A 7,870-nucleotide genomic window follows, 5' to 3' on the forward strand; every position below is an offset into this window, starting at 1 on the left:
GCTGATTTCCTACTCATTCACTAACTGTACCTCTGGTTTAAATGAGAATCCATTCACTACTGGCACACAGCAGTAAGAGAAATGCAAACTCGAGAAGAACTTTAGACAACTGTTAGTTCCCAACACGGAATCGCGCACACCTACTTGGTAAGCTGTCCGCTCTCCTCGGCGGTCCTATCTGATACTAGGCTCAGGAGCAGAAAGCGTACCAAACATCTGGCTCCGTCCCTTCAGAGTTCTCTGTACAGCTCTGCAGCAGCAACACTCCACACTATGTACATCTGATTTTTCGTCTCATTGTGATTTACCGCTTCTAAAAAGACGTCAATACGTAATGAGTGTAAATAAAAGACGATGATGGCGACAACGACGACGAAGGGATGGATATCAGAAGGCCTTCCTTATCCTGTCAGTCCTTAGTTTCGGTACGTATGATACATATCCCGTAATTCCTACTAAGGACGTTTGTTCAGCCTAGTCCTGTATCCATCCTAACTGAGCCTCATAAGCAGCAACGTAAAAGTCACCGTTGGCTGGGAGAGCGCCGCAGGGATGTTCCGCGGCCTAATTCTAAAGGCTTCCCTTCCTTGCGCACACAGTGGCATCTTCCCTTCCCGACGTGTGTGCAGTGTAGGTGACAGTTTATTGTCATGTCTGCGCTGTTGACGATCATAAGACGGAGAAGAGAGAAGAAGAAACCTGCTGCTGCTCTGTAGCATGCTGCTGACATGTAGCAGCTAGAGAGCAGCCAAGCTCGACGCCCACATTCGAAGGACGGACCGCCGTCAACACTCTCGCGTGCCCTCGCTGCACACACACTATGGAGAAGTTTGGACGAGGGGCGCAAAGTCTGATGATGAGGAACTCTAAGCTGGCCAAATAACGGCGCTGACAGTTTCTACGCAGCCTTCTGTAGAGCAGTCGAGTGACACCCTACAAGCACACGCGGCTGCAGTATTAAACTTACTGAAGTAAGCATCGTCAACGCATCTCGTTTCCTTGTATAGTGGATCCCATATGGAACAAACTGATGGGACAAGCTTCTCAGCCCTCTGCACACAGTTAAATGCCGAGCTGCTTTTAGAAAGAAGCCGAAACAATATTTCCCGTCACCCTCTTAACGGTTCCGCAAAAATTAACGCCTATCGTCACTTTTCCGTCTCTCAAACAGTAAAGCATACGCTCTTATCGTCACCCATTTGCGCTTCTTGCTCTTTCTAAATGCCAATCATGTCATTTCCTTTTCCTCTCAAAATCTCACATTACTTAAGACACCAGAACCAGGGCACGTCAGGCGATCCACTATTAAAATTTTTATTTTTTTCCCAAAATCACTTTACGTAAATGCTGCTACGGTTTCTTTACGGCCAAATCCCTCCCCTCCGCCCGCCCCCCCACACACACAAGAATAAAGAATACAATCAGAGGCAGACATAAGTCTCAGGTGGGCATGAGTGATCAAAGAAAGGGCTACAGCCTTGCTGACGTATTCGACTGAAGTCATTCAGAGAATCACGTGTATGAAATCCCCCTTTTCCGATCAGGTGTGACGCATCTTAGCCAATGTGCCACTCCACTCGTTTCCTAAATGAAGTTCTCAGAAAATCAGGACTATTTTTAGAGGTTCTGCTTCGATCTGGCCTGAAATTAACTGTAAAAAATTGAGATTGCCTTATGAATGGAAGTGTGGAAGTATTAGCTCCAGTAACGCAAGAAGGATCCCATATAGTCCATAATGAGAGTGAAGTTTCGCCCCATCTGCCTACCGCGGTTCCTAACAGTAATTAAAAGTGGCTCGAACCGAACATTGCACCGTGCGAATCGGGACTCTAAGAGTGGAGTCTTTGTAATGCGGTACTTCGCCTGCCTAACAGCCCACTTACGCGACACAGCGTATGTAAGAGAAAAGTGATTTACACACCATCTGCCCACATGAAGCTGGTTTTACTTCCTTATTTGCATGTGTTTTAGGAACGCAGAAGCAACCACGATTAACAGCAAACAGTCGTCTAGGAATGGTGCCAATCTAGTTCTTCAGTAGTTTCTCTGTCAACAAGAAAACTGATAGCAGACGCAACGGTAGACATTTTTTTTAACCTCACTCAGTATAATCGTACACTTACACAGGAGAAAGTATTTGCCGATTTGAGAAAGTTGCGGGTGCTCTACGTATTTTGATACACTGGGCACAAACAAATAGGGGCGTGGAACACAACAGTATTTTTCTTTGGCCTGCCTTAATGTATAGTGCTTGGTGTATTAAGAGGCTTCCGTTACAAAAGTGATTCCATCAGATAATATTGAAGTCATTACATCGCCATTCTTAATGTAATTAGAGCAGACAAGAGGAACTTTGGTGCATGGGTTGACTGCAGACTATCTGAAGTCAGTCGTCACAAACAGATTTTATGTTTTCGGTGACACTTTCATATTTAGTCTCTGCTCGTAATCTGACTTGTTGCCTGTAGTTCGTCTATTGTATGTTTCACACATGGTACAAAACATAGTTTACATTCAACTATGTTTAAAATAATGTTTTATTAACCTCGAATGCATTGGCACTGGTGGCCTAGCGGTAAAGCGCGTGCCTGTGCCTAGAAACCGAAGGCCGCGGTATCCAATTCCGGTCGAACAACGGATTTTTCAGTGTGCATTTCAACCTAGCTTTCACCCCTCAACGATGTGAGGAGTCGCCAGCAACGGAACGTGGTTCGGATTCAACGTTGAACGATAGGTCCGCTTCCTCCTGTTGGATACCTGGCATAGGTTAGGGACACGCCCAACACAAAGATCTGCACCAGGCAACTGGGCCATTCTAAATTGACATTATTATTATTATTGCGTCTAATGCATTTTTCAAAGCCAAGTTTCAGCACCAACACTTCAGCTTAACTCTGAGGGAATTCATTGCGATGGAACCACACATCTGTAAATGGCTTGCAGCTGCTTCTTCGTTGACACCTTAACAGTAAATGTGCAATGTCTGAGAGTGACTAACAGTCGGTAGAAACTACAATAAAAAAGGAGCAGTACACCATTCGCACAAGCGCACTTACATACCAATGAAAAGTGCTCACAGTATAAAGCGATGCCGCGGTTTCTTTTTAAAAGGCTAGTCAGTAGATTTGTCATTTTATTTTTCATTTGACTCTCTTTCATCGGTAACCAAGAAACACATACACAATAACAATCATAAAAATTGTTTTCTGCTGTATCTTCAGCAATAGCATACGTTGTGTACATGGATAACAAAAAAATCGTCGCTTTCCCCGTACTATTATCATTCATGTAATCTAATATAGCATATCTGTGTATTGAACATACCAGCAAAGTGCACAAAGTGTTTTCAAAGTGGTATAATTAATTATCTTGCGTGCACTTTTACTTTCGTTTCTAAGGCAAATCGCGTCGTGAAGCCGTAGTATGTTCGTCTGTGAAAAAAAAAAAAAATAACAATTCTGCGTCAGTTACAAAGTTTTATTTCATCCACTAAGAGTTTCGAAGATTTAACCATCATCATCGTCAGGTGGGAGGCATCTCTTGCGTGGGCGTTGTTAGTGGCAGTTCAGTCTCTCCACCACCTCAGATGCTGCTGCATGGAACCACCAATGATAAACGTTAAGAAATTAATTCATGCGATCAGGCCGAGAGGACCGCATGCAGTTCCTTAACATTAAGAAGAACTATGTAAAAGAAGCCTTGCACCTGATTATGAAGGTTAACCATCAGAATATGTAGCGGATCAAAGTGAAACTTTTTTATTTTAAATAACAGTCCTTACAACATATCCCCCAACAGATCTCACTGTCGTTTCTGTGCCATGTTTATATCGGCAACTGACGCAGTTATTGTTTTCTTTAAGCTGGATTTCATAGCTTCTAAGAATTTGATTCCATCAAACCTGTAGACTTACCGTCAAAATCAGAAATTTATTAATAATTATAAAGGAATTGCTTCAGCTTTTAAACTACTGTCAAGTGACATTTTCACACTCATCTACGCCAACATTTCTGTACGGACCAATTTTTCAGTTCTCGTGATCTGTACACAAATCTTCTCGACACCCATGCATGCGCAAGTGTCACTAGAGAGTAGCTTAAAAGACTAAATTGGCCTTTATAAAAAGTCAATATTCTTTTTTTGGGCAAGAAGTTTACAGGCCCAATGGAACCACAGCTAGAAACATGTACAAAATGGTGCAGTTTTAATCATTGGTCGACAAAGCATTCTCCACCGGATTTATCAGTCCCAAGTAATGAATTGCTCAGCAGATACGCCAAAAAGCGCACCAGACGTGAACACGACGCTGGCCTCGTATGATGTGTTTTCAAGAAATTCTGTGCACTCGCCAAGAACACTCTTGGCCCAGAAGAGGACGGTTAGTCTGTACGGTGTCAGTTGGCGAACTTCATGAAAACCGTTGTTAAGGTGTCTAGGAAGACCAACTCTGCCATCCCTATACACAGATTCCATCATGGGATTTGTTGCTGACAAGAGTGACACAGTCAGAAGAAACGGAAACATTGGTTCAGTGAGAAGTAGGTGGAAAAATTATACACACCTGGATAACACCTCCCCAAGTATTTTACTCAAAGTCAGGTTTCATTTTCAGTACGCTTCCAGCAGAACTGATAAAATGGAGTTACAAACCACAAGTATTCAAACGCAAATTGAAAGGTTTGCTTGCGGCACACTCTTATTCTGTGTAATGACTCATTCTCTGTAATGTGTCGTTTATCATACATTCCCGTTTTTTTTTTTTTTTGCAACCACGCCAAAGATGAAGAACAGGACCTAAAATGTAAGTACAGAACATTCACCACTGCTGTTCTCTGGGAAAGTGGTTCAAAATTAAAAGCTGTAAACAAATTCTTCCAACTTATTTGCAGATAACATGGTGTCAAACCGTAAAAAGGTATAAATGCAAGCCAAACTGTACAAGAATGAAATTCCAGAATGAAACATCCCCCAGGCTGTGGCAAAGCCATGTCTCCGCAATTTCCTTCCTTCCAGGAGTGCTAGTTCTGCAAGGCTCGCAGGAGAGCTTCTGTTAAGCTTGGAAGGCAGGAGACGAGGTACTGGCAGAAGTAAAGTTGTGAGGGCGGGGCGTGAGTCGTGCTTGGGTGGCTAAGTTGGTAGCCAGCACGGTAGGTCAGCGTGCTTGGTCAGAGGGTTCTGGGAACACCGGGTGCTGTTGGCTCTATCTCATTTTTAGACAGTACCCGATTTTTGGTATTACCTCAACGAACGACATTGTGCGATCGTCAACAACCCTAAATACAGCCAATATTTTTCTAATTTTCTTTGGAGAGCATTCCATAATCCGCCACGCAGCTGGATTATCGATGACATGAGAAGATACCCATAGCACCCCTTTACAGTTCCCTTTTTTTACGAGATTGAACAACAACGGAAACAACACAGCATCGAGACGACAGTCATCGAAAAATTCGCAGCGGGCTGTAGTATGGAGGATCCTTATGTCGTAACGGGACAACTTCCTATCATTCTGTTTATGTAGCCGAAAAGGAACGGCTTTCCTTGATGGCTTTTTTTTATATATAAGTTTGGCTTATATATATATATATATATATATATATATATATATATATATATATATATATATATGTGTGTGTGTGTGTGTGTGCGTGTGTGTGTGTGTGTGTGTGTGTGTGTGTATGTGTGTGTGTGTAAGAAAGAAAGAGGGTTAGCTACCCTCTGTAATGAAAACCTGAGTGAATGGATCAACAAAGAACCTGAACGGCTGTCATCGGACGTCCGCCACGAACAAATTCATCGACCAATGTGGACCAAAATGAGATTTTTTTTAAAAAGAAAAAGAAAGTTCGTAGAGCAGTTGCGCGCGGAAGGCAAAGGTCCCGAGTTCGAGTCTCGGTCCGGCACACAGTTTTAATCTGCCAGGAAGTTTCAAACTGGACAAATCCACTTTGAGAATTAATGTAGCCGCAGGTGAGCAATAGAAACAAAAAACGCACACGATATGGTTTTTAAGCCATAAACAGTAAAAACCCCTACGAACTTTGTGTAATATTTTTTACAGCAATAAATCGTTCCCCACAGAAGATAACGTGTAAGTGTTGACAAATGGCTGGGTAAACAGGAATATGAAATACAACGTGTTTTGCGAAAGGCGGACTCTAAACACCCAAATTTGTTTACAAATTTTCTGATCGCCATTCTGTAATCTATGTACAGAGTCGTTCGATGACAACTAGCTCTGACCAGCACGGTCCCACGGAACTCGATGAATAAATAAACAAATACGTCCCGCTGCTTTTAATCGGTACAGTACGAGTGGCCTTTCAGCAAGCAGACGTGCGCCGCCTGTGATATTCGGCACTGTTGTGCCATTACAGTAAATAAACAGAGTCGCGGACAACAGGAGGCGGCAGTGCACGGCAGAGGTGCAGGTGGTACTCACAGCCAGGAGGCGCCGGCTGCGGCGGCGGCCAGCAGTGGCAGCAGCAGCGTGGTGAGCAGCGGCAGCAGCGGCGGCGCCCGCATCTCGCTGCTACATGTCTGTCTGTGCGGCGGCGGCGGCGGCGCGCGACTCACTGGCCGGCCGCCTCCTCCGGCTGTCTGCGCGGCGCGGCGCGGCCCGGCCTCACCCCCCACCTGGCAGCGCCCGCACGCTCGCGCTCACGCTCCGGAAACGGGAACACCACAAAGGGCGCCGACACTACTCCCCCCCCTCACCATCCAACCGTAGTAACCCCCCCCCCCTCCCGACAGCCGCGGAGTCTCTGACCCACCCTGGATAAACATCCCGCTCTGCCGACACACACTGCACTCCACGCCTCGCGTATCTTCTTTCGCCTAATAACAACCCGCCCATCTGTAATCCTACTTCAGAGTGTACCGAATACAAACAAGTTTGCGCCAATTAAAAAACCTTCAAAAAGATAATCCCGTGTCTCAGAGTAATCCCAAATCTTTAGGGTCATCATTACGCATACTCTAGAGCGGTAATCCCGATCTTTCTGAGACCATTACACCCTCCGCCCCCCTACTGCAGTTAGATATTAGCTAACCTTACCCGCCCCCCCCCCCGCCCTCCCCCTCAAGCATCAACATCAGCGCATAACTGAACTTCAGAACGAAAAAGAATTGTTGTTGTTGCTGTGGTCTTCAGTCCTGAGACTGGTTTGATGCTGCTCTCCATGCTACTCTATCCTCTGCAAGCTTCTTCATCTCCCAGTACCTACTGCAGCCTACATCCTTCTGAATCTGCTTAGTGTATTCATCTCTTGGTCTCCCTCTACGATTTTTACCCTCCACGCTGCTCTCCAATACTAAATTGGTGATCCCTCGATGTCTCAGAACATGTCCTACCAACCGATCCCTTCTTCTAGTCAAGTTGTGCCACAAGCTCCTTTTCTCCCCAATTCCATTCAATACCTCCTCATTAGTTATGTGATCTACCCATCTAATCTTCAGCATTCTTCTGTAGCACCACATTTCTAAAGCTTTTATTCTCTTCCTGTCTAAACTATTCATCGCCCACGTTTCACTTCCATACATGGCTACACTCCATACTTGCAGAAACGACTTCCTGACATTTAAATCTATACTCGATGTTAACAAATTTTTCTTCCTCAGAAACGCTTTCCTTGCCATTGCCAGTCTACATTTTATATCCTCTCTACTTCGACCATCATTAGTTATTTTGCTCCCCAAATAGCAATACTCCTTTACTACTTTAAGTATCTCATTTCCTAATCTAATTCCCTCAGCATCACCCGACTTAATTCGACTACATTCCATTATCCTCGTTTTGCTTTTGTTGACGTTCATCTTATATCCTCCTTTCAAGACACTGTCCATTCCGTTCAACTGCTCTTCCAAGTCC

Source organism: Schistocerca piceifrons, chromosome 5, assembly GCF_021461385.2.
Source record: "Schistocerca piceifrons isolate TAMUIC-IGC-003096 chromosome 5, iqSchPice1.1, whole genome shotgun sequence".
In the NCBI taxonomy this organism is placed as follows: Eukaryota; Metazoa; Arthropoda; class Insecta; order Orthoptera; family Acrididae; genus Schistocerca; species Schistocerca piceifrons.